The 26,630-nt window shown below is 45.3% G+C and overlaps 1 long non-coding RNA gene across 1 annotated transcript in view; it reads right to left on the reverse strand.

Moving 5' to 3' along the window:
• Positions 1-5,783: 5,783 nt before the first annotated feature.
• Positions 5,784-26,630, reverse strand: part of LOC119088769 — a 35,177-nt gene continuing 14,330 nt past the window's right edge. The window contains exon 3 of the long non-coding RNA XR_005092487.1: positions 5,784-5,858. This is a non-coding gene — a long non-coding RNA (uncharacterized LOC119088769). The remainder of the gene's footprint in view (positions 5,859-26,630) is intronic.

Below are 26,630 nucleotides of genomic sequence, written 5' to 3' on the forward strand. Positions count from 1 at the left end.
TTCTGAGATGTTTCCCTGATGCTCTGTGTTGTATGCAAGAATTTTTTTTTTTTTGCCTCTTCCTTCTTTAGCTGGCAGAGAAAATGAACTCTAGCAGGATTACTAGAAGGTAATGTGTGTGTTACACGTATTTGTGTACAGGTGCACCCACCCACATATGCACAGATGCACATGCCAGAGGTCAATGTCTGGTATCTCCCTTGGCCTCTCTCTGTGATGGTATTGTGTTCCCCAAAATATTGTGCACCCTAATAAATTTATCTGGGGTCAGAGAACAGACACCACTAGATACAAAGGCTAGAAATTGGTGGCACTCACACCTTTAATCCTAGCATTCCAGAGATAGAAATCCCTCTGGATCTCTGTGAGTTCAAGGCCACATTGGAAACAGCCAAGCATGGTGACACATGCCTTTAATCCCAGAAAGCCAGCCTTTAATCCCAGGGAGTGGTAGTAGAAAGCAGAAAGATATATAAGGCGTGAGGATGAGAAACTAGAAGCATTTTGGCTGGTTAAGCATTTGGCTGGTTAAGCATGTAGCTGGTTAAGCATTTGGCTGGTTAAGCTTTCAGGCTTTGAAGCAGCACAGTTCAGCTGAGATTCATTCTGGATGAGGACTCAGAGGCTTCCAGTCTGAGGAAACAGGACCAGCTGAGGAACTGGTGAGGTGAGATAGCTGTGGCTTGTTCTGTCTCTCTGATCTTCCAGTATTCACCCCAATAACTGGCCTCGGGTTTGATTTTATTAATAAGAACTTTTAAGATTCCTGCTACATCTCTCTCCACCTTATTTTTTAAGACAGGGTCTCTCATTGACTCTGAAGCTTACCATTTTGGATAGACTGGGTGGCCAGCAAGTCCAAAATCCTCCTGTTTCCACCCCTACAGCACCACAATCAGAGTTACAGTCGAACACTTCCGCGGCTGAGTACTCAGGACCTAAACTCAGTCCTCACACTGTGTGGCCCGCGGCTGAGTACTCAGGACCTAAACTCAGTCCTCACACTGTGCAGCCCACGGCTGAGTACTCAGGATCTAAACTCAGTCCTCACACTGTGCAGCAAGCCTCTTCCCTGCTATACTGGGTGGTTTTGACACAAGCTAGAATCATCAGAGATAAAGGAGCCTCAGCTGAAGAAATGCCTCCATGAGATCCAGCTATGGGGCATTTTTCTTAATAAGTGATTCATGGGGGAGGGCCCAGCCCATTGTGGATAGTGCCATTCCTGGGCTGGTGGTCTTGGGTTCAATAAGAAAGCAGACTGAGCAAGCCATGGGAAGCAAGCCAGTAAGCAGCATCCCTCCATGGCCTCTGCCTCAGCTCCTGCCTCCAGGTTCCTGCCCTGCTTGAGTTCCTGTCTTGACTTCCTTCAATAATGAACAGCAATATCTAAGTGTGAGCCAAATAAACCCCTCCCCAACTTTCTTTTTGGTCGTGGTGTTTCCTTGCAGCAGTAGAAACCCTAACAAAGACACCTACGGAGCCATCTCCCTAGCCCTTTGTCTCTGGCCACTTGCTCTCCATCTGCGTCCTGACGGCCATGAAGTGAGCAGTCTCTGCATGCAGTCCTGCCTCACGGTGCCCTCCCTCGCTTCAGAGGATCCAACCGACCACGATAAACCCTACCTCCTTAACGACTAGTTTCTCTCAGATATTTGTCATAGGGACAAGAGGGTAACACTAACAAACACTAACAAATGTGGAGCATATTGGCTCACACCGGTACGCTTTCCAGTTTGTATTTACATATGTTATTTATTTAACACTTAGAGTCTCTTTGATTTCCTGTTGCTGTGGTAAACACCTTGACAAAATCAACCTAGGGAGGAAGGGTTTACTGGGCTCAGAATTCCAGGTTATGGTCCATCTCCCCAGGGAAGTCCACGCGGCGGCGAGGCCAGGAGTTAGCCCCTCCCAGGCAGTCAGGATGGGGCCCCCAGTGGCTCTACAGGTTTTAACTGATGAACTGACTGCTTGGTGAAAATAGTTGAAGACACCCTGGTTCCTGACTCGTTACCTCAGCAGGAACTTGAAGCAGCTAGTCACCTCATGTCCTCAATCAAGAGCAGAGAACAACACACGCATGCTGGTGCTCAGAAGACTTTTTCCACTCTTACCCCATGCAGGATCCCCTGGTCAAGGAGCAGTGCCACCCACAGTGGGTGGGTCTTCCCACCTCAGCGAACTTAATCCAGACGACCCCCCACAGACACAAGTATGGACCAACCTGAGCTGGAAAATCCCTCATTGAGAATCTCCTCCCACGTGGTTCCAGACCTTTTCAAGTTGACAGTTAAAGCTAGCCATCACGCTTGGACATAGACCATCTACTTTAACCAGTGGGCTAGCTATCCATACAAAACACCACCCGTGGCCTTGGGCTGCTCTCTGACATCTCCAGCAGGTTCTGGAAAGTCTAACCCTAAGATGAGTCAAAGGTCTTCAAAACTAAAATCCATCTGGAATTTTAGGACAGAAGTTCTAAGCCAGAGAGGGGACACATTGGTTGGAACATGAAGAGCTTGGCCAACTGTCTGTAACCTTCTTACTCTGGAAGTTGGCTCTACCCTTCAGTTTCTTCATCTAAAAATCAGGTACCAGCTCCAGGCCACTGCATGCACTATAGAATAACCATGGAAACAAAAGCTGGGGTCTCCTCGGATCCTTGCACTTGACTTTGCTAACATGTAACATTTGTTTGGTTTCATTTCTGCCTGTCTTAACGGGGCATTCTATGGGCAAGAACCGGCACTATCTTAGTGATGTCATTCTCTCAGCTATTTTAGTGCAATACCTGATGTGATGGTTAGTATAAACTGTCAACATGACATAACCTAGAGCTGCCTGGGAAGAGAGTGTCAGTGAGAGATTATCTAGGTCAGGTGGCTGTGGTATTTTATTTGTACTGAAATGTGATTTTCATTGTATGTTAATAAATAAAGTTGCCCTGGGGTCAGAGCTATTAGAGCCATAGCAAGAGCATGGTGGTGGTGGTGCACACCTTTAATCCCAGCACTTGATAGAAGAGCTAGGTAGATTTCTGTGTGTTCAGGGATACAGCCAGCATTGGAGACATACGCCTTTAAGACCTGGAGGGCTGTACTTACAGGCAGTGACAAGGCAGTCACGTGTTTGGGTTTACAACCAGGCCACTGCATGCACTATAGAATAACCATGGAAACAAAAGCTGGCAGAACAGAAAGACTATTTAAAGACAGATACACAGGAAGTAGCTCTCTTTCAGGGAAGCTAGGAGCACTGCAGGATGTAAGATTTTAGCTCTGAGCTCTGACCTCTCAGCTTTCTCTTTTACATTGGTTCTGTGTTTCTTATTTTAATAAGATGGTTGGTTACATCTACAGGTGGCCTGTTGCATATCTGTGGAGAATTATCTTGACTATGTTGACTGAGGTGAAAAGACTCAACCACTCTGGGTGGCAGCATTCCCTAGACACAAGATTCTGAACTGAGTAGAGGAAGAGCCCACAAGATGGCTTAGCTGGCTAATCAAGGTGCTTGTCTGAGTTGGAGCTACGTGGAAGGAGGAGATAACTCCCAAAAGTTGTCCTTTGACATACACACACACACACACACACATGTACTATGATTCCAACACTCTGTGATACCGACACATTCCTGGACTCACTTGGTAGCCCAGGCTGGCCTCAAACTCACAGAGATCCGCCTGGCTCTGCCTCCCGAGTGCTGGGATTAAAGGCATACGCCACCACCGGCCGGCTTTCAATGTGATTTTTAAACAGTGGAAGAAGGAAGCTGAGTGTGTACACGTAAATCTATTGCTCCCTGCTCTTCACTGTGGATGTGACATGACCTACCGCTTTCAGTTTCTGACACTTTGATTTCCCACGATGACAAACTCTAACTTGGAACTATCAACCAAATAAACCCTCTCTCCCTTAAGTTGCTTTCCTCAGGGTATCTGAGGAAACAGCAGCAGAAAGGACCATGTGAGCACTCAGACAAATGGTACAAGGATAGACAAAGCAATGGAGTACCGAGTGCATTTAAAACTGAGCAGATGAGTAGAACCGGCACAGAGCGAGAATGCAGTAAGCATTCCACATACTATGTGCTCCGTTTGCCATCTTCAATGCTCATCATTTTATCTTTTGCTTTTAGGACAAAGGGTCCTTTGCTAAGAAAGTTGTCCAATACAAAGATGATACCACAGGACCTCTCTCTTCCTGAGTACAAGCAAACAGAAGACACATCCCATCAGTCCTTTCTTTATCTCCTGCAGAAGAGAGGAAACAATGTGGACAGGACTGGGGAGGTTCAGTGGGCCAAGTACTTGCTTCATAGCATCCCAAGTTCAGATCCTCAGCATCCATGTAAAACGCTGGGTGTCATGGCACTGGGGAGCCACAGACAGGCAGATCCCTGAAGCTCATTGGCTGGCCAGCCTCACTGACTTGACGAGCTCCAGGTTCACTTCTCTCACAAAACAAGGTGGGAAGTAGCTGAGGAAGGCATCCAACATCAACATCCCTCTGGCCTCTACATACATGAGCACGTAAGAGCTGGTAAACCCACACACATGTAAATGTGCACCTAGCCAAGCATGTACATCTCACACACACACACACACACACACACACACACACACACACACACTAAGAACTTCCTCCCTGACACTAACGGCACGTGCACATTCAGAGAACCAGAGCTTGGAGAGAGAGATGACACAGCTCTGGCTGTCAATTAGATCCAAGGACTGCCTGGACTTTCTATAGAACTATCTAGAAGCAGCGTTGAGCAGCTGATAGCTGGAGTAATTAAGAAGCATCATTCCAAAATAAGCCAATTTTCTATGACAATACAGCAGCCTTTATGCCTATCAAGTTACCCTGTCACATTAAAAGCCACCTCCTTATCTCAGCCTCTCCTAATACATCTGCCACCCTCTCCAGAAAGTCTTTCTTGTCAGAAAAGCCAGCTGCAATCACTGGGTGAGCTGGTGACACACGGAAATCAGGTCCATGTCCAGAGAGACAAGGAGGTTTTTGGTGATTCTGCAAACAGCCAGGAAAGAGATGAGACCTGTGGCCTTTTGTACTAGAGGACACTTGTCCGAGGTGTACCAATTCTTCGTTGGCTTCATACCCTGATCTACTTTTTAAGGATAAGGACTTGAGTCTGAACCCCAGAACTCCCATTTTCTTTTAAAAACCAAACATGGTAAATACATGCTTGTGACACCAATCCTGGGGTGGGGGTTGCCAAGACACGTGGATCTTTGAGGTTCACTAGACAGCCTACCCTACTTGGCAAGCTCCAGGCCAGTGAGAGGCCCTCTCAAAACTTAAGGAAGGTAGCTTAGCTCCTGAAAACAACACAAGAAGTTGCTACAACCTCTAGACATGTGTCCACATATATGCACAAGCACACACACACACACACACACACACACACACACACGCACACACGCGCACACGCGCGCGCGCACACACACACACACACACACACGCACACACACACACACGCACACGCACACGTGCACACACACACACACACACACACACACACCACGCACATGTATAAGCACATACACACACTCACATGATAGATAGCCTTTCTTCCTCAGGAACACAGAGTAGCAGGAAGAAGAGCAGAGTGGCCGCCAGCAGCCTTCCAGAGCAGGACCAGGATTCACACAGGGACGGCTCAGCACAGGATGGCAGGCACTGGAGAACTCCAACCTTCCAGCTCAGCTCGACTTGATCCACTGCTCTCTGTGTAAAGGTTAGAAGCTCTCCTTCTTACATGAGTGTGGACTTGAATCATATTAGCTGAGGTGGCCTTCACTCAGCAGGTGGCAGGGCACATTGCCAGGGGTCCTGTCAGAGGAACAGCAGGTGGCAGTTGACTCAGGGTGTCAGACCACCAGGAGGCAAAATGCTGATGGGTGAACCTTGGATAGGTAACGCCCTGAGACCACAGACTCCAGAATGCCTTTTGCTTCTGCTGTGCCTTTACATGTTTGCCGCTGCCGTCTTTCTCTGGTATCTGGCATGGTGTGAATGGGTGTGGGAGATCCCTACTGCCTGTAATGTAGTGTTTATCTCATGGCAACATCCCATTCTACTGGGCATTTTTACCTGTGGATTATTATGAAGATGATTTTTTCCTAAGCTGTCTAATTGATAATAATAATGTTCATTTAAATAATGTTCATTTAAATAGAATTTTGATGAATAAAAATAAATACAAGGAAGTGTCACACAGCTAAGGCCTAGGAGTTTCACTTAAGGAGCTGCAGAGATCAATGATTAAGGAAAACAATTGAGCCCCGGGAGCCAGGATGGCTAGAATTTTTTTAATTTTGATATCAAAATATACATTCACAGGTTTCAGTTTCATCATAGCTGAAACAAAGCCTTAAAGTAACTTCAGGTTAGATTGAGATGTTTTGATAATAACTTTGAGATGAAAAACCCCAGAAAACAATCTGAAGCTCACAAGGACACATAGCCGAGGGACAGATTCACTAAGTTCGGGATCATAAAATAAAGCAGCCCAATTATTACTAGCTGACATACTTTCCTTGCTAGGATTGGTTGGTGATCAAAGATGATAATTCCTCGTACCCATTTCTGCCCTCAGTCTCCTGATATAAAGAACTATTGATGGGTGGGTATGCACACTAAAGATTTAATCGTGGAAGGGGAATGAAAAACATGTTCTTCCCTATATTCATTATAATCATTCACTTGAAAAATAGAATGTAACTACATTGTATTTTCTATATTGCCTGAAAGATTTTATTGGGGTATATAAGTTGTCAAGGAAAAATAAAGAGTCAGAATACAGAAGAAGAATAAAGAAAAGGTCTGAAGGAAACCAGAGAGTGTGTGTGTGTGTGTGTCCTTCCCTGTACCTCCTCAGACAAAAAAAAGTCCTAGTACTGGATTCCCTTTGAGCTCTGTGCTGCTGGAGACTGGTCCTCACAGTGGCAGAACCATGGGAAGAGGAAGCCCAGACAGCTTGTCACCCCAGGCATCTCCTGCTGCCACTTTCAAATGGTCCTTTATGGCTGGTACACGTGGTAGGGTCCAGGGAGAGGCCTGACAAGAGGGTTCTTGTCAGCCCTCTGCAGAGCTGGGATGACATGTCAACAAAAGCCTGAGCAAATGGTGTCGGGTGATTGTCGTAAAGAACATGAGATACTGGGATGGAGAGGTCACAGAACACCACTCTGTAAAGTCAGCATGTGCAAATAAAAAGTTTAAGGACTAGGGGCTGGAAAGATGGCTCAGTGGTTAAGAGCACTGACAGTTTATCCAGAGGACCCAGATTCAGTCCCCTGCACCCACATGGCAGCTTACAACTGTCTGTAACTCCAGTTCTGGGGGATCTGACACCTTCACACCAATGCACATAAAATAAAGTGAAATAAATTATTTTTAAAAAAAGTTTAAGGACTAAAAGGCTGAAGTGAGCTTTGGAAGATCTGCCATCTCCCGCCAGAAAGCTGCAGCTTTCAAAGCACTGTTCACAGGCATCCAGCACAGCCTCTGAGAGCCCATGGCATGGAGTGGGCAGAATGTATTATTTACACATGAAACTGAGACCCACCGGTGACTGAGCCCGTGGCCTCCTGTTACCTCTAAGTGTAAGCCTTCCATGTGTTAGTGCTGGTCACTGAGCAAGCAGCCCCTTGGGAGGAGGGGGAGGAGAGAGGAGCAAGACAGGGCCCAGCCCTCTGGGTTCCCTCCTCTCACTCTGCCAGGCTAGTGTCCTTGGAGTGGCTGTGTCCACCGCAAATAAATAAAAAATGCAATCAGTGAATACACAGAACACCATGGTGGGAAGACCGTTTTCTGTGGTTGGTCTTATTTAGTAAAACCTGGGGAAAAGAGTTAATCAAAGGCTATTTGGAAAACATGTTTAAGTGCCTTTTTAAGGAAAAAATATTAATTATTATTATTCATTACTATAGAATTGTGTCATTCGTGATTCTAAGGATTGGCATATTAACTCATTTCTTCCTCACCACATTCCTGTAAGGCAGATGGCATTTTGCAGATGAGAGAAATGGAGCACAGAGAGGTCACAGCATTGGCCCAGGTAAAACAACATCGTAACACTGAGGAGTGAACACTGTAATACTTTATTAGCACACCTAATCCTCCTCAGCTGTCTTTTAAGATTTATTTTTATCTAGTGTGCATTAGTGTTTGGCCTGCACGTGTGTTTCGTGCACCACGTACATGCAGGTGCCTGCCAATATCAGAAGTGGGAGTCAGGTCCCCTGGAACTGGAGTTACAGGTAGTTGTGAGCGCCGGGAACTGAACCCTGGTTCCTGTGAGATCATTAAGTGTTCTTAACCACTGAGCCATCTCTCCAGGCCCCTTTCTTGTTTTTTATAATGATAAATGAGTCTGACATCTCCAGTGACAGAGGACAGAGAAATCAGCCGGGGCAGTGGGACGGTGGAGGTTTACAGCATAGATTCATTTCAAAGGGAAAAGAAAGCCTAAAGCCATAATTAACTGCTAAGCCAGAAGGCAGATGAGACATGTTAAAAACAGAGACAAGGAACTAATTGCCCTACTTTCATCTGAGGTAAAATATCGAGAAATAGGATAAGTAAGAAAATTCTAATGAGAGAGTAGGGGAAAATGGAAATGGAGGATGAAGGCAGAAGACACTTGACATCTCCCCACAAGTCAGGGGATGCCCCCACTCCAGCTCCAGGGCTGCCCAAGGCTCTCCCACTTCCACGGACTCTCAACGTGACCTTGAAGGTTAGCCTGGTTTGAATGTGCTATGATGATATTTACAGTGGTCTAACCCCAGGTGTTAAAACTACAGTCAGCAAAAAGTGCAGAACAAGGCGGCTGGAGAGACGGCTCCCTGGCTAAGAGCCCTTACTGATCTTGCCAAGACTGGAGTTTAGTTCCCAGGACTCGTGTTGACCACACCTGTCTATAATTCCAGCCCAGGGATCCACTGCCCTCTTCTGGCCTCTGTATACACATAAAATAAAAATGCAATTTTAATGCAAAACAGCAAACAGGGTGTTGTGTCCTGACAACCAATAGAGAATGTACAGTTTTGAGGAGAGAGAGTGTGTGCGTTGGATGTGTTCATGTGTGTGCACAGACATAGGTGTCTGGTACGAGTGCCCATGTGTGCACATATGTGTGGAAGCCACAAGGTGGCCCAAGGCATCCTCTTCTACAGCTCTCCACCACATATATAAAATAGTGGAGAAAAACCAGGGTCTCCTCACTGAACCCAGAGCTCACTGGTTGACTAAACTGACTGGCCAGGGAATCGGGCATCCTCCTGCCTCTGCTCTCCCCACTACTGGGATCACAGATATGATGTCAGGCCCACGTTTTACTTGGGTGCTGGGGATCTGAACTCAGGACCTCACACTTGCTCTTCTTACTGAGCCATCCTCTCCCAGCCCAAGCCAACGGTTTACACCGCAGACTTTCTCGGAGCCTTGATTACAAATTGAGAATCCTAAAGAATGGCGTGAGGGGTGCAGCCTTCTCCACAATCGTCTGACACCGAAACCCATTTTTCAAGGAATGCGTTGTATAGACATGTTGAGGATCCCACTATGGGTAAAAGTTGTTCTAAAAATTAAACCTAGAAAATAACCACAGGAATGTATGTGGTGCCTGCTTCAGCAGTTACCTGGGACTCCTCTTTTGGCAATTTGACCCTCAAGTTCATGAATGTGGGTGAGAGGCACCTGGTTGTGGCCTAGGGAGGCTGAGAAGAAGTCAGAGTTTGCATGCAGTTGGCTTTTCTATATTTATGGAACCAGACCACACTGCCCCTAAGTCTAGGTGATGGAAAACAACTGCTATGCTTAGATGTGTTTTCAGAAGACAGTCATTTTATTACATTCTGCGGGCCCTAGACCCGTGTCCACCGAGGCACGACAGCATGCCATACCCTCAGGCAGCTCAGGAGTGGTAGCTGTGGAGCCCAACCAAGAAGCTCCAAGAGGCGCAGTGCTGGCCTATCGCTGTGGCCCTGGTGGTGAGATATGAAGCAGCAGGACCAGGTATGCTTTTGAGAGGGGTAAAGGTTGAGAGGGCTCTGTCCTCCTGGGTGGAGCAGCCTGTTCATTGATACATGGGGATGTAGCTCAAGGGACAGAGTTCTTGCCTAGCACACAAAGCCCCGGGTTCCATCTCCAACACACTATAAACAAGTGTGGTGTGCACTCCTATAATCCTAGCACTTGGGAGGTGGAAGTTGGAGGATCAGGAGTTCAAGGTCATCTTCAGCTGCAGAGTAGGTTCAACACCAGCCTGGGACACATAAGACCCTTCTAAAAAAAACAGAGTGAGTGAATGGATTAAGGATGATAGCAAGGTCAAATCTGCTATAAAATCCAGCTTCCCTTACATACACATCTCACCATACCATGTAATGCCCAGCTCTGCCTTGGGACTCGACAGAGTCATGCCCCATCCCCAACCCACCCCCTCAGCAGATGCAGACCTTGGACCACTTAGCATCAAGTGCTACAAGATGAGTGAACTCTCATTCCTTATAAGTTACCTAGTCTGTGGCATTCGGTTATATCAAAAGAAAACAACAAAGAAGCATAAATTCCAACTCTACTCCTTTTGATAGACCCTGATCCTGGTTAACACACTGGCCCTAGTTCACAAGGCTCAAGTGGTAAGATGCAGGGCCAGCCTCTCAGAATCTGCCATAATGGCAATGTGTGCTCAGCTCTCTCCCTCAAGACACACACCTCCTGCTAATGGTGTCCCCTTGGAACCTGGGCATGCTAAGGACACCTCACACAGTGGCTCTGCATCTATGTGGAACCTTTGATCCATAACAAGTCAACACTAGACAGATGACAGGGAGAAGCTGCCATGGAATAATCCTCTTGTATACTGTAAAGATTTCTCACTAGAACTGGTTTAATAAAATGATGATTGGCCAGTAACCAGGCAGGAAGTATAGGCAGGCAACCAAACTAAGGATGATGGAAAGGAGAAGGGTAGAGTCAGGAGTTGCTGGTAGATGTAGAGGGAGCAGGAGATGAATGTGTCATGCTAATAAAGGTGCTGTCATGTGGCAGAGCATAAATAAGGAATATGGTTTAACTTAAAATGTAAGACCTGATTAGTAACAAGCCTGAGCTATTGGCCAATCGTTTATAATTCAAATAAACCTCATTTATTTGGGAATAGGCTGTTGGAACAAGAAACTTCCATTTACATATGACATTCTAATACCAGGCCAAAATTTCCACATAAAACCTAACAAAGCTTTAAAAAGTATTCTAGACACAAAAGAACTGAGTCAAGCACGGCTTCTTGGTAGCTGCCTTTTCTCAGGCAGACTCTGTTTGCTGGCAGCAAGCAGAGGCACAGCTCCTTTAAGAGACAGCTTCCTAGCTCAGTACTAGTGGCAAAATGGACAGCTCTTTTAAGAGGCCCTGCTGCCAAACACTTAAATAGTGTTTACCAGCAGCTGGTGGCATGATACTCAATGGCAGCATGGACCTAGAAACTTCCCAGAGTTGGGGCAGTAAACATGGCTCCCAGAGCTGGCAGTAAATGTCCCTCCACCACGTGTCTAGACTCTTGGGGAAACAAGGGGAGGAGCCAGTACCACTACGTCATGATCTAAGTTACACAGCAGGTTTTGCTCATGTATACAGAAAGGTTACAGGTGTACAGTAAGGACAGATTCAGACAAAAAGAGCCTCAAATGGGTCACAATGTATTTAAAAATTATGCATAGGCTTGGGAGAAAGAATATATTTTATATATACATATAATATATATATATATATAGTCTTAGATTAAAAATATAGTTTTAGGTCAGGCGGTGGTGGCGCACGCCTTTAATCCCAGCACTCGGGAGGCAGAGCCAGGTGGATCTCTGTGAGTTCGAGGCTAGCCTGGGCTACCAAGTGAGTTCCAGGAAAGGCGCAAAGCTACACAAAGAAACCCTGTCTCAAAAAACCAAAAAAAAAAGTCTTATTAGTTAAAAAAAAAAAAAAAAAAAAAACGAGTCAAATATTCGGGTAAAAGCTAAAAGATCAGAGAAACATAACAAGCTGCCCAGCTCTTCTGACCACGCCTCATAGGAAAAGCCAGGATCAAGCTATTCATGCATGTAGTGATATATTGTTTATCCTAATAAACTTATCTGGGCATCAGAGGACAGAGACAGCCACTAGATCAGACATAGAGGCCAGACAGTGGTGGCACACATCCTTAATTCTATCACTTGGGAGGCAGAGATTCATCTGGATCTCTGTGAGTTCAAGACCACACTGGAAACAGAGCCAGGCAGTGTTGGCACACACCTTTAATCCCAGTACTGGGAAGCACACATGCCTTTAATCCCAGGAAGTAATATGGCTGGGTGGAGAAAGGTATGTAAGGCATGAGGAAACAGGAACTAAGGCATTTCAGCTGAGACCCTTTCGAGTGAGGACTCAGAGGCTTTCAGTGTGAGGAAACAGGATTGGCTGAGGAGTTAGCAAGATGAGGTTGGCTGTGGCTTGTTCTGCTTCTCTGATCTTTCAGTTTCACCCCAATATCTGGCTCTGGGTTTTTTTATTATTATTAAAAGACCATCTAAGATTCAAACAACACATGCATATCTTTATGCTTGACCTACCTCAAAACTTCCTGAAAACACTGGGATAGGGAACATTCTTACTTTGTAACTCTGAGTCACCCTTCACCCTACCTCAGGTTACCTGCCCCTTTGAATCCAAACACAGATTTAAAGTGCTTGCTACAATCCCTGCCTTGTCTTTGCACCTTAATCAGTGCTGGCTAGTTTTATGTCAACTTGACACAAGCTAGAGACATTTGAGAAAAGGGAACTTCAACTGAGAAAATGCCCCCACCAGATTGATTGATTGAGAATGGCCTAGCTCACTGTGGGTGGTGCCAACTCTGGGTAGGTAGCCCTGAGTTGTATAAGAAAGCAAAATGAACAAGCCATGAGGAACAAGTCAATAAGCAGTGTTCTGCTCAGTCCTTGCCCTGTCTTCTCTCTGAGAAGAACTTATAAGCTACAAGGTGAAATACACCCTTTCCTTCCCAAGTTGTTTTTGGTTATGGTGTCTTATCACAACAATAGAAACCCCAACTAAGACACCAGGTATTCCACCAAACCAACTGTGCACAGTAAGTCAGAGACCTGTCAGTCACAAGCACAAACCAGATTTGCCCAACACACACCTACTAAAGTATGTCAGAGGCAGAGCTGAACACTAAGATAAAAATGCATGGTGTGGGAGCTGGAGAGATGGCTCAGGGGTTAAGAGCACTGGCTGTTCTTCCAGAGGTCCTGAGTTCAATTCCCAGCAACCACATGGTGGCTCACAACCATCTGTAATGAGATCTGGTGCCCTCTTCTGGCCTGCAGGCATACATGCAGGCAGAACACTGTATACATAATAAATAAATCTTTAAAAAAAAATGCATGATGTATTTGGGGCTCCTTAAGGAAGAGGCATCCCACCCGAGGAGAGTAAAAGTGAGAACAGGTCAGGAGAAAGAGTAGTGTGGCACATGGGACTTCTAAGAGTGAGGTAGTGGCCGGGAGGGTAGTACCACTGGTTCCCACCCAAGAGGCCAGCTGAGGAAAACACATAGACACACAAAGGATAGCCAGCTCCCCTCCCCATGGTCTCCATCCCACCTCTTTTCCATACACTGAGGCTTCCCCTGACAACCCATCCTGGGTGTCCTCTGGACCATGATCCTTCTTGCTTCCTCTCTACCACTATCGCCAGCCCAGGATGAACCTGACTTATGCATGTGCACATATGTGGTCATCATCATGCCTCACTCCATGGCCTTGGGGCTTCCCAGGCTGGCTCAGGGCTCAGCTGAACCAGGATGTACCCATCTTCACAATGGAAATGAGGAGAGGGTCACAGAGACTAATGTACTACCTGGACAGGGGAGCCAGAAACTGGAGATAAAGGCAAGTGTGTGTATCTGCCTGGCAAATGAAGTGTCAGACTCGTGTTCCCAACCCCGAAGATTAGAAATCTGAGAGCAAGATGTCAGCAGGAATGGGTTCTCCTGAGCCTCTGGTTAAAGGCAGACTGAGGCACAATGAAATGTCTCAGGGTGTGTTTGCACAAAGAGGGACACAGTTGAAGCCAGTTGGTCTCATGGGTGACTTGGACCTTGCAAACACAGCAAATGCCTGTATTAACCAAAAAGAAAACTCAAAATGTTTCTAGTCAACCAGAAGCCATCAATAAACTCATACAACCTGGGACTTTCCAGAAAGAAGGGCAAAAAGAAGCTATAAAGTCTTAGCCAGTCTAACATCTCATTAACTTTACTTAGGTACAGATTCAATATCAAAGAGGGGGGTGGGGTACTTTGGAAGTCACATGTCTTAGCTAAGGTTACTATTGCTGTGATGAAACACCATGACTGAAGGAAACTTGGGAAGAAAAGAGCTTAGTTCACTCACACTTCCATATGACAGTCCCCAACCTCATTTCTGTTCAACCTCTGTTGCCAGTGATGCTCACCATCTACCATCACACGGCACCAACTCAATCGGGACAGGAAGCCAGAGGCAGGAGCTGATGCAGAGGCCATGGAGGGGTGCTGCTTATTGGCTTGCTCATCATGGCTTGCTCAGCCTGCTTTCTTATAGAACCCAGGACCACCCGCCCAGCGATGGCACCACCCACAACTGACCCCCGTCAGTCACTAATTAAGAAAATGCCCTATTTGCTTGCCTGCCTGGAAGAATTTTTGTCAACTGAGGCTCCCGCTCTAATAGCTAGCATGTGTCAAGTTGACATAAAACTAGCCCTACACCACATCTGTCATCTTTCTGTGGCCACATGAAGAGAATTTTAAGGGGAGGGGGAAACAAGTAGTAGTGTGATGACCAGGGGAGGGCCACCTTCCACTAAAGGTCAGAGTTCATCAAGGAGTAGCATCATGTAGACAGAGACCAAAGAGTTCAGGGAAGGATGAGGCTGACCCTGCCCAGCCATTAGGAGGGAGAGACAGTTGTTTATTGAGAAGGGCAGAGCAGAACCACGACTGGCCAGGCAGCACCACGTGAGTGAAGTACAGGAAACCTTTACAGGCTCAAGAAAAGCATGCAGTAAGGAAATGGATGGGGGGACTCTACCACCGTTTCATATCTATGGCTTCCACACACTCAGATTCAACCAACCTAAGTCGTACTGTTCTGAATAGACAGAAGTTTTTCTTGTCAATCCGTAGGCCATACAGTGCAGCATCTATTTAAATTGTATTCGCTGTGCAAACTCATCCATAGATGGCTGAGCATGTGGAAGGAAGTGTGTGGGTTTTATGCAAATATCTCTTCATCTCCTGACAGAGACTTGAGCATGTGTGGATGCTGGTTCCTGCAGGGATCCTGGAGCGCTTCTGGACCCCACTCTATCATTGATAACCATGAGAACTTATTACCTTATGGTTCTAGAAGTCAGAAATCCATGTGTCCCCTGAGTCAAGACTCCCTCCCTGTCCTTGTCAGCATGATAAAGTGAGCTTCCCATTACTTAGTGCCGGTGGTCTTTGTGTGTTCTCCCATCGCCTGGAGGGCCCTCCTAGGAGTGCTAGGCTGGTTTGGAGGCTATGAATCTGTGAGCAGAAACTCACACCCCCCAGGATCCCTGCAGGAAGGCCAACCTCCTGCGTCCTGGTGCCTCACAGAGGCTGCTGAGCTGGGTTCTCACAGCTCATGCGTTACTTTGTAACTCTGGTGGCAATCTTCATTGAGACTTTGTAACCACTCGAGAGCACTCAGTCTACCGAGAATCCAGTCTTGGTTGGTGTTGCTTTTCCCTGGTTTGCCTTTTGTCCCTGAGGGAAAAGCCTTCTGCTGTCCCGTGTCAGAGAAAGCCGAGCTTGGAGGATGTAATGCTGCTAACCCACCTCCTAAGGAAGCTCTTCCTATCCTCACTTGTCATCACCTGCAAACCTTCATTCAGATGGGTAGTTAGCAAGCAGAAGAAAATCAATCAATTCTGGGGCTGGAGAGATGGCTCAGTGGTTAAGAGCACTGACTGTTCTTCCAGAGGACACAGGCTCAGTTCCCAACATCCACATGGTGGTAACTCCAGTTCCAGGGGGTCTGATGCCCTCTTCTGACCTCATCAGGTTTCTGCACACAGGTGGTACACAGACAAACACTAAAGCAAAATGCCCATTTTTTTAAATAAAAACTAATAAATCCCATTTTCAACGTCCCTTGTTCTAGTTGCTGGAGAGAGACTTTTAAGCACTTAGATCAATTTTAAGCAAAATAGAAGGATTTCCAAAGGGGAAAAAAATTAATAGCTCATCTATCCATGTATTGTAAGTAAAACATTCATACTAAACCTGCAGCACTAAAGGGGGAAAAAGTTTCAGCTAGAACTAGTTGGATTTCCTTGGTCAATTATGCTTGAGGTTTTTGGATAAGAAGGCAGGCCACTAACTCACAGATGTTGACATTTTAGAGAAAGGGGAGAGAGGGATTTTTTTTTTTATTTTACAATACTATTCAGTTCTACATAACAGCCACAGATTTCCTTGTTCTCCCCCTTCCTGCCCCCCTCTCCTTCCCCCCAGCCCATCTCCCTTTCCCACCACCTCCAGATCAAGGCCACCTCCGAGGATTGAGATCAACCTGATAGACTCAGTCCAGGCAGATCCAGTCCCCTCCTCCCAGATTGAGCCAAGCGTCCCTGTATAAGTCCCAGGTTTCAAACAGCTATCTCATGCAGCGAGCCCAAGACCTGGTACCACTGCCTAGATGCCTCCCAAACAGATCAAACCAATCAACTGTCTCACCTATTCAGAGGGCCTGATCCAGTTGGGGGCCCCTCAGCCTTTGGTTCATAGTTCATGTTTTTCCATTTGTTTGGCTATTTGTCCCTGTGTTTTATCCAACCTTGGTTTCAACAATTCTCGCTCATATAAACCCTCCTCTTTCTCACTAATTAGACTCCCAGCGCTCCACCCGGGGCCTAGCCATGGATGTCTGCATCCAGATTCCTCCGTACTTGGATGGGGTTTCTGGCACAACTATTAGGGTGTTTGGCCATCAGTGAGGCTACCTGGAAAACAGGACCCCAAGAAAGACACGGGGATCACCCAATGACGAAGAAATGGATGAGATCTACATGAACAGCCTGGACATGAGTGGGAGCAATTGACCGGCGAGGGTCGAGGGAAAGAGAGCAGGAGATCCCACCTGGATCAAGAACAGAGAGGGAGAACAAGGAATAGGAGACCATGGTAAATGAAGACCACATGAGAAAAGGAAGAAACAAAGTGCTAAAGAGGCCCACAGAAATCCACAGAGAGAAGGATTTTTAAGAAATATTTTTATTTGGGTTGAAACATTAAAAATTAGACATTGCTTTGATTTAATAACAGTGTGAAAAGAACACTGACCTCAGGTTCTAGTTTATGCAACATGCAACTTACTTCCCCAGAGAACACCTCACCGGCTTGGGCTTGTTGGGTTTCCGCACCTGCTTTGCTGGTCTTACACGAACATTGTTCTCATACAAGTTAAGATTATGAAAATGTATTCAACGAAATTGAATTTTAATAACTGCCATTTCTATAAAAAGGTACTGATTCTTGCAACTTTTTCTTTCTATACTCAGTTCAGACAAAATGTATTCTAATTTCTCCAGTCGCTCTCTCTTGACACATGAGTTATTTATCATTTCTGAATGTTTAAAGATACCTTTCTGTCACTGGTTTCTGTAGTAGGAATCTTAGAAGGCCTTATTATTAAGAACGAACCTGAAGCCAGTTATTGGGGTGAATGCTGGAAGATCAGAGAAGCAGAACAAGCCACAGCTTCCTCACCTTGCCAATTCCTCAGCTGATCCTGTTTCCTCAGACTGGAAGCTTCTGTGTCCTCATCCAGAATGGATCTCAGCTGAACTGCTGCTCAAAAGCCTAAAAGCTTAACCAAGCTTTAATTCCTGGTTTTCATGCCTTATATATCTTTCTGCTTTCTGCCATCATTTTCTGGGATTAAAGGCTCACTTCCTGGGATTAAAGGTGTGAGTCACCATGCCTGGCTGTTTCCAGTGTGGCTTTAAACTCACAGAGATCCGGATGGATCTCTACCTCCCAAGTGATAGGATTAAAGGTGTGAGTGCCACCATTTTCTGGCCTCTATGTCTGTTTAGTGACTGTTCTGTTCTCTGAACCCAGATAAATTTATTAGGGTGTACAATATTTTGGGGAACACAATATCACCACATTTCCCCTTTTTTATCTAAAATTTTAAAAAGCTTATAACTATTACAAGAAAAACTATATCCAATAAGTATATACAATATATACAGTCAAGAATTACATTAACTATGTCTAGTCCATTTACATTTGACAGATTCAAAAAACTTCATTATATATATTAACAATGTCCAGTCCAGTAATATTTGATAAACTCAGACAAAAAAGTCATTACTTATCCTGTTTAAAACAAGTAGTTCCTTTTTTAAAGTAGATTCAATAATCTCCCTTTTTAACTTATCATATCCATATTCTATCATTTTTCTTTTCATAATAGATTCAATAATCTATCTTTTGTCATTTTTATATCTTCCCCTTTTTCTTTTTAGAGTAGATTCAATGATCTACCCATTTATCCTATTATTTCTTTATCTTTTTTTCTCAGAGCAGATTCAATGATCTACCTCATATCTATATTCTCTTTTCTTTTTTAAACAAAAACTCTGAATCTAATCTCCTTGTTCAGCTTTTTTCCTGACCATTAACAATTAACAACTTGTAACCAACCATCATAAACAATGACAATATCCATAACTGAAAAAACACCCACCCCACCTCTTGGGAATGTGGGTGTCATTTTCTTAAAACTACTTCCTGCTTTCTGGGGGTGAAGGCATCTTTAGGGAATCCTGAAAAGAAAATTTTGGGGTTAATTGTCAAGTTCTGGGAGAGTTAGCTGTATCATTTGTCCAGTCTCTACAAAATGGGAAAGTTCAGGGCTTATCTTAAGTCCTTGCTGGAGTAGTCTGTGAATCTGGAGCATCTCAGCTAGCCATCACGAAATTGTTCTGAGTGGTTTGTAGTCCAAAGCCGATCTTTCCTTGGTGTTAATCAGCTTAATGGCTTTACCATAGTCCACGTAGGATCATCTTTGTGGGGTCCTGTCATCCTTTTGAAGATTTCAAAGTTGCTGTTAGGCATGGTCATGGCTCCCTGCAGATGTTTTTTTTTTGTGTGTGTGTGTGTGCCTCCTCTGTGGTTTGGAGCAATCACAGTCTGATAAACGTCTATTTCTCGGAATCATGAATGTTCTTCCCTAGAAGAGAATATCTTCACAGCAATTTCTCCCCACCATTTGTCTTGCCAAACTTTTCCAAACTGACCTTTGCCAGTGCTTTGCTGTAACAGGATGGTCCTGGCAATTCTCTGAACAAACAGTAGTAAACCTTTTGTCTCAGGTAGCAGCATCATCGCAGTCACCAACACCATGAGAAGCAGCCAGTAACTTGGAGCAGCCGCTGCCTTCATAGTCCCACCACTGTTTGTGGCTCGGCCTGGCTCTAGCTGCAGTCTCCTCAACAAGCCTCCTAGGCCTGCCTCAAACCCAGGATCCTCCTGCCTCTGCCTCCTTCAGTAAATCCAACCAGTGTGCCACCACAACTGGCAACGTGTAGCTTGGGCCTGAGCTAGGGCCCACAAGGGCACAGGCAAGTAGCTTTTTCGAGAACTTGTACCACAAACATTTGGTTCCGTGTTGGTCTAAGAAGACAGGTTTCATCACTTTGGTCGTTTTCAAAGTGTTGGGGATTGTCCAATGGCCCAGCATTCGGTTTGTCTTGGTCTATCTTGTGCAAGCCTTTGAAGCCAATGGACACACACACCAGCTGGAGTGTAGGATATCTTGCCCTGTCAGTGATGCCTGTCAAACCCACTGTGCCCTTGATGGCTTATTTTTTCTGACAATTTTTAAGAAAAGAACTCTGGCACGCCAGAGTGTAATTAATCGTGGATTCATCACGTCACTCCCAACTCCATCACGTTCACTCCATGGGAAGATCAGATACACAGGCTGTCACTCTTCTTGGTGAACCAGCCCTTGTATCATCATGTGCACGTATATCTGCACCACAGACGTACAGAAGCCAGAAGATGACATCAGATCCCCTGGGACTGGAGTTACAGGTAGTTGTGAGTTGCCATATGGGTTCGGAGAATCGAGCCCGGGTCCTCTGGAAGAACAGCAAGCACCCTCAATTTCTGAGCCATGTCTCCAGCCCCATGAAATAGATTCCTGAAGCTGGCCAAGATCTTAGGTTAGTCCTGGAAATCTATATTTTAGAATTTTTCCAGCAAAGTTGGACCAATTGGTCAACCTTAACCTAGCATACCATTAACAGGCTCACCCCAAATTTCTCTCTTCCACTTACACCCTTAGTGAGTTCTGGGAAACGATGACTTCATCTCTGGACTTGGGCACATCTAAGCAATCATGAAGTCACATCACACATGTGAATGGGTGCGGTTCTCTAGATGTGGTCTGTCCACTCCTGACAGTGATGGGAACGAGTAAAGACACCTTCCCATCAAAATGGCCTGGCATCTCTATTGAGTCCTATTTCCACCCACCATTCATTTATTTTTAGGGAGCCAAAAATAGAGCGCACACAGACATGGGGAGAAATGACAAAAACTTAGTTGCCAAAATGTGTATTTACCGTACACATCCCATATCAGTTTTTGGTAAATGTTTGTTAGCTAAGGTCTCACGGGTCTCTACAACAGGTGTCTACTTCTGTGACTCTTTATTCTCATAAGCAAATCTCCCATCTCTTCATCTTCGTAACAATACTGGATAGGTGTTTTCTCCTAATTAAATCATTCCTTCCAGAGCAGGGAGGGAAGCTCATGGGGCTCGAAAAGCAAATGAGGCAAACTAAGTCCAAGAAGTAAGAGTTAGAAGGTTTACAAGCCGCTGTCTCAAGGTTCCGTAAGCAGAAGCAACTGCTGCCTGCCAGTCATACAGGGCATCCGGGAACCACGCCCAGTGAGGCTTGGCACTTTGACCTGTCTAGGGGCGTCAAAGGAATGTAGAAAGGAGAGGTGCATGGCCACGTGATCAGAAAAGCTGGATCAGGTGGGCTGCACTTGCTCGGATAGAGCGCCCCTGCTGCCCTCAGCAACCAGGAACCTCAGCGCTTTTAAGTACAGCACAGAGGGAGGGGGCCTCCTCTCGGGGGAGGTCTCTGTAGGTGAGCGGTAAACATCCTGGAGAAGGAGGATGAAGTCGCTAATTTTTGCATACCCTGGTCAATTGTTCATAAACACTGTGCTTCCACACACCTTCAACATTCGCACACAAACCAGAGGGAGACTTGGCCGTCCCTCTGAGCTTCACTCCAAGATGAAGGCTTTGTCAAGTCTGAGTCTGACCTGGGGGGGGGGTTGCCATTCCTGTGGGTCTTAGGCATTGGTCCTTGACATGACCAACCCCATGTCAACAATGCACATTCACTCAGGACACTCAGGCTTTCTCTGCTACCCACATCCAGCAGTTTTGTGAGTGATCACCCATACTGGTGTAGGCTTTTCAGGATATCGATGTCTTTAAGTCACCAATCCTCCATAAACACCCCCTCACCCCCCTTCCCAGTCTACTATATCCAAAAAAAACCTCACTGGTTCCCTAAACTAGACTAAGTGGCATAATTCCTTCGGTCTGTCATTGGTACCCTATCTGGAGTGAATAGACATTTGTTCTCTTCGCCCCAGTAAAAGTCACACAACAACAAAAACATCCTAGGATCCCACGCCTCTCATCGACACTATTCAAGGAGAGTCATTTGTTGGTTAAGGACTTGCCTCTGGACCCTAATCCCATATAAATCCCTATTCCTCAAGATATATATTAGCTCAGGTTACAGATCAGACGACATATTTTTACAAGTATGTATGCCACCCTTCCATGTAAGGTCAGCTTTGGAACTGTCATCTCCAGATCTGCTGGCAATGCCACTACTGTCAACATATTACCAAATGTCTTCTGGCCGCCTGGAGAGTAGTTCCATGAGCTGTCCACGTCCCTTAACTGAAAAGTTTTTGCACCCTGATAAGCCTCTCTGCCGACGCAGCAATCCAAATCAGACCAAATTTGAAAAAGCCCCGGCTTAATAGGTTAAAACATCCCTGGGTGATTTCCCATCCCCCCAGAAAGGAGTTAAGGAAGAGAGACCAAAAAAAACATGTGTCTGTTTTCTGGGGTGCAGTTTAAATACCCTGTGGGAGTGGTCTTGAGCATCTCTGGGGGAGGAGCTGTGTTTGGCAGGACTTTCTGAGGGGCAGGGTCTGGGCAGAGAGGTGGGGCTTCCACCAGAACATCCCAGACTCTTTGGGTGTGTGGGTGCCGGGGTGCCAGGGGCTGAGGGGGAGCCTCCACCAGAACACTAACAAATTGAAGACTTAAATTTTTCCTAGAGTTGTCAGTTAAGACAAGCAGGAAAGTAAAGCTGATGCGTCAGGACTTGGCTCGTAAGCAACCAAAGCTACACAACATGTTTAGTGTTTCCTCTGGCGAATGTGGGAACCATCTGTTTCACACTCTTTCCAGAAGCTTCCTGGGCCTGACTGGAAATTTATCAATCTAGACTACCTCTGCCTCTCCCTTTCCTAAGAGGTGAAGTCATGCTGAGTCTCTAGAGTCTCCATGAACTCTCAAAACTCCTGGGGTATAACTCAGAGTACAGAGTTTGTTCACGCCTCATTAAATGCTCCAAGGAGGTCCTTCCTCTCTCCCCTGAGTCTGCCTCCCTTTGGTGTTGTTCTGCCCTTCTGAACAAGAAGATCCTCTTGGGCAGACAGGAGACTGAGGAATACTGGTTTCCTCCATCCTCTGCTCCTAGTTAAGAGCACATTCCTCTAGGAAGACCTTAATCCTTCAGCCACCTTCCCCACTGGTCCCTGCTACACCCCTGCCTCAGCCTTAACCCATGTAAACAGCACACACAAATACACGTGTGCACACCAAACACATACAATTTCTTAAGCTCAGTCCCAGCAGTCTTCCTGTGTAGATTTCTGTCTTCTCTTGATGCTTTATCTGTCTGTATGATGTGCATGCTTTTTGAACATTTGGTTTGTTCATTTCTATTCCTTGTAAGTTATTGTCTCTTTCAAGAGCCTGTAGTCAGATCTTAGAATTTTAGGATCTTTTTGTTTTTTTTATTTTGTTTTGTTTTGGTTTGTTTTGTTTTTAAAAAAAAAAAAAAACAGCAAAATTCAGGAAGCAGGGGAAAATAGCATAAAAACAAGAGATAAGTTGGAAAGATGCCAATAAAATAATTAGAAAAGTTTGTGGGCAATGATGAGATCAGATTCAAAATTTCTAAAATAAGAATCTCAAAAGTAAGAAGTCAGGGCTGGAGTGGCAGCTGCTAAGCAGTTTAGAGCACAGGCTGTTCTTCCAAAGGACCTGGGTTCAATTCCCAACACCCACAGAGCAGCTCACAGCCATCTGTGACTCCCGTTCCAGGGGATCCGACATCCTCTTCTGGCCCCTGTGGGAACCAGGCATGCATATGGTACACAGGTATATATAAAGTGTGGGTACCAGGCATGCATATGGTACACAGGTATATATAAAGGCAAAACACACACGTAAAGTAGTGACAGTGTGTTTTTAAAGCAGGCAGCTGCCTCCACCATCATCAGGATGTAGAGGGATATTTGGGATAAGATCAAAAGGGTGTGGTTTTCCCCATGCTTGTGCCACACACATCAGAAGCTCACACACTGACTGCAGCATACTCCACGGACATCCCAGATGTCGCCAGTCCACAAGCCACATAGAAAAGCTTATGTGGACCTACATGACAGTGTGAGGAGATCTTTGCCACTGTCTTTAACTTGAAAACCTAAAGGAAGGTGTGGTGGTATGAATGAGATCAGTCCTCATTGGCTCATATGTTTGAATGCTTGGCTCCCAGTTGATGGGACTGCTTGAGAAGGACTGGGAAGTGTGGCCTGTTGGAGGAGGTGTACTACTGAGGGTGGGCTTTGAAGTTTCAAAGGCCCATATCCTCTCCCCTCTGTCTCCAACTTGTGGATCAGATATAAGCTCTCAGCTACTGCTCCAGCACCTGCCTGCCTGAGGCCATGCTCCCCACCACAATGATAATGGACTCACTCTCTGAAACTATAAGCTCCAATAAACTATCTTTTATAAGTTATCTTTGTAATGGTGTCTCTTCACAGCAGTAGAGAAGTAACTACAACAGAAGATGTGCAGAAGGGAGAGCAGAAGCTCCAGCATTAACAATGTCCCACAGCCTGTATATTATAAGCCAAAAGGGTTATGATCGCTTTTAAATCAGCTACTTAGCTCTCTGAGTGCCTGCCTCAGGTGAAGCCCTAATCTAATTGTTCAGGGTGCTGCTGTGGAAGCTACCCTCCCTAGAGGACACAAGATGGAAATTTAGCTGCCATGCAAAGAGTCCTGTTAGAAGGATACATGTTCCCCTGTTTTTCTCCATATGCAAATCAAAATAACTTGTCTAAATATGCAGACATGCATTATATACACAACCTATCTTTCTTGACATCACATTTATGTTGAATCTTGACATTATCTAAATAGTTCTTGTCGAGAGCAGGTTATGCCCTGCTTTAAGCTACTCCAGATTGTGCAAAACACTGATTATTTTTTTCAGGCTGTCTTGTGCTATAAGACTTCATTTTATAGAGTATAAACACAGAGGCAGGCTGACTCTGTATGCTGTTAGGCACACAACCAATACAATCTGTCCAGCATTATCCACAGGACACAGCCTGTAACTATGAGAGTTGGTTATCTAACCCCTGCAGAAATTATCTTTGCACCTCTATCAGTCTTCTGTGAAATTCCTTGAACTCATCTATGGCATTTTGACCCTTTTCTACCTATTCTATAAGATGAATGGATAGATGATAGATAGATAGATAGATAGATAGATAGATAGATAGATAGATAGATAGATAGATAGATGTGCTGTGTATTAGTCACTTTTATTCTTGCTATTACCAAATACCTGACAAAAAATAAATTTAAGGGATGAGGGTGTATTTCGGCTTAATTCGCGGGATGCAATCTGTCACAGTATGCAAGGCAAGATGACAGAAGCAGATGTCTGGTCACACTGCATCTGAAGTCAGCTGATTTCTCCTTTTTATGCAGTCCAGGATCACAGCCGTGGAACAGTGTCTCTTACTTTGAGGGGGGAGGGGGAGTGTCTTCCCACCTCAATGAACATAATCCTTCACAACATTTCCAGAGATTTCTCTCCAAAGTGATTCTAGATGCTGTCAAAGTTGACAATATATATAAACTATCACATCAACTCCTTGTTATCTGACACCCAAGCATACCGCTTTGGAGCTATGTATGACCTTGCATCCTTTGTCCCTTCTGACAATGCAAAATGAATCCAATCAAACTTCAAAACTCTCTGTGGTCTTTAATAGTCCCAACACTGTTCAGAAATCTTTAGGTCTCCTCTGAGACTTAAAGCAGTCTCTTAACTGTGAGCCCCTATAAAATCAAACCAAGCTACATAGTTCTACATATAGTGGTACAAAGTACACATTCCTATTGCAAAAGGGAGAAGTGGATCACAGCAAGGAACGACGGGACCAAAGCAAGGATGAAGCTTATCGTCCCATGTCCAGCATCTTGGGCTTGTGACAGAATTGTCTGGGTCCCAAAGTGCTTGCATAGCCCCATCCCTCCAGGTCTGCTACCCGACACACACATGTAGCCTCTCTCTGCCTCAGTAGACATCCAACAATCCTGGCATCTCCAACAACCTGGTGTCCCTGCAACTTAGACTTCATCCTCACAGCTTTACAACATCATCTCTCAGAGCCTCCATGCGGGAAATTCTGACCTTGACACATATTGCCTGTCCTTGGTGGCTCTTGAAACTATGAGGCAAAGCTCTATGGCCCCCTCCATCTTGCATCCTACATGCTTGCAAAACCAGCATCATGTGCGTGGTGCTGCCAAGTTCTGCTGCCAGCTTGCTATGGAGCCTTATCTCCTCGGACCACCATTCTGCTACTGTGTGTGATCCCGGGGAAACATTTTCCTAGGTGGCTTGTTTGTTTGTTTGTTTGTTTGTTTGTTTCACTGCGAACCCTCCCAGTAGCATTGTCAGTTTGGATTTTACTCTCAAGTGAATTTGCATTTTTACAAGACACTCCAAGACAAGAAGAAGAAAGTTCTTCTCTTTAACAGTGTTAATCTCTTCAATAATTTCAGCTGCTTTGAACCTTGCATTGCCTGTGACTTCACAGCTTTAAAAAAAAGTGAACATCTGCTGAACGCGATGTTGTAGCCTGGACGCCTCACATTCTGAGTCTCTGTTGTTAGATGTGACTACAATCATAATTTGCCCATTCATTTCCAGGACCCTTACCTCACAGAATCCAACTTGAGGTGGATCAGAGAACAACTGTAGAAGACAAAGTTATATAACTCTTACATGAGACACACAAGAAGTCTTCGTGCCCCAAGATAAGTAAAGAGTTCTTTAAATGAGAGGTAAAGGGAACTGGCCTTCCCATATTCAATTACATGGATGGACAACAAGAAT

The sequence above is a fragment of the Peromyscus leucopus genome, chromosome 12 (genome assembly GCF_004664715.2).
Source record: "Peromyscus leucopus breed LL Stock chromosome 12, UCI_PerLeu_2.1, whole genome shotgun sequence".
NCBI classification, from domain to species: Eukaryota; Metazoa; Chordata; class Mammalia; order Rodentia; family Cricetidae; genus Peromyscus; species Peromyscus leucopus.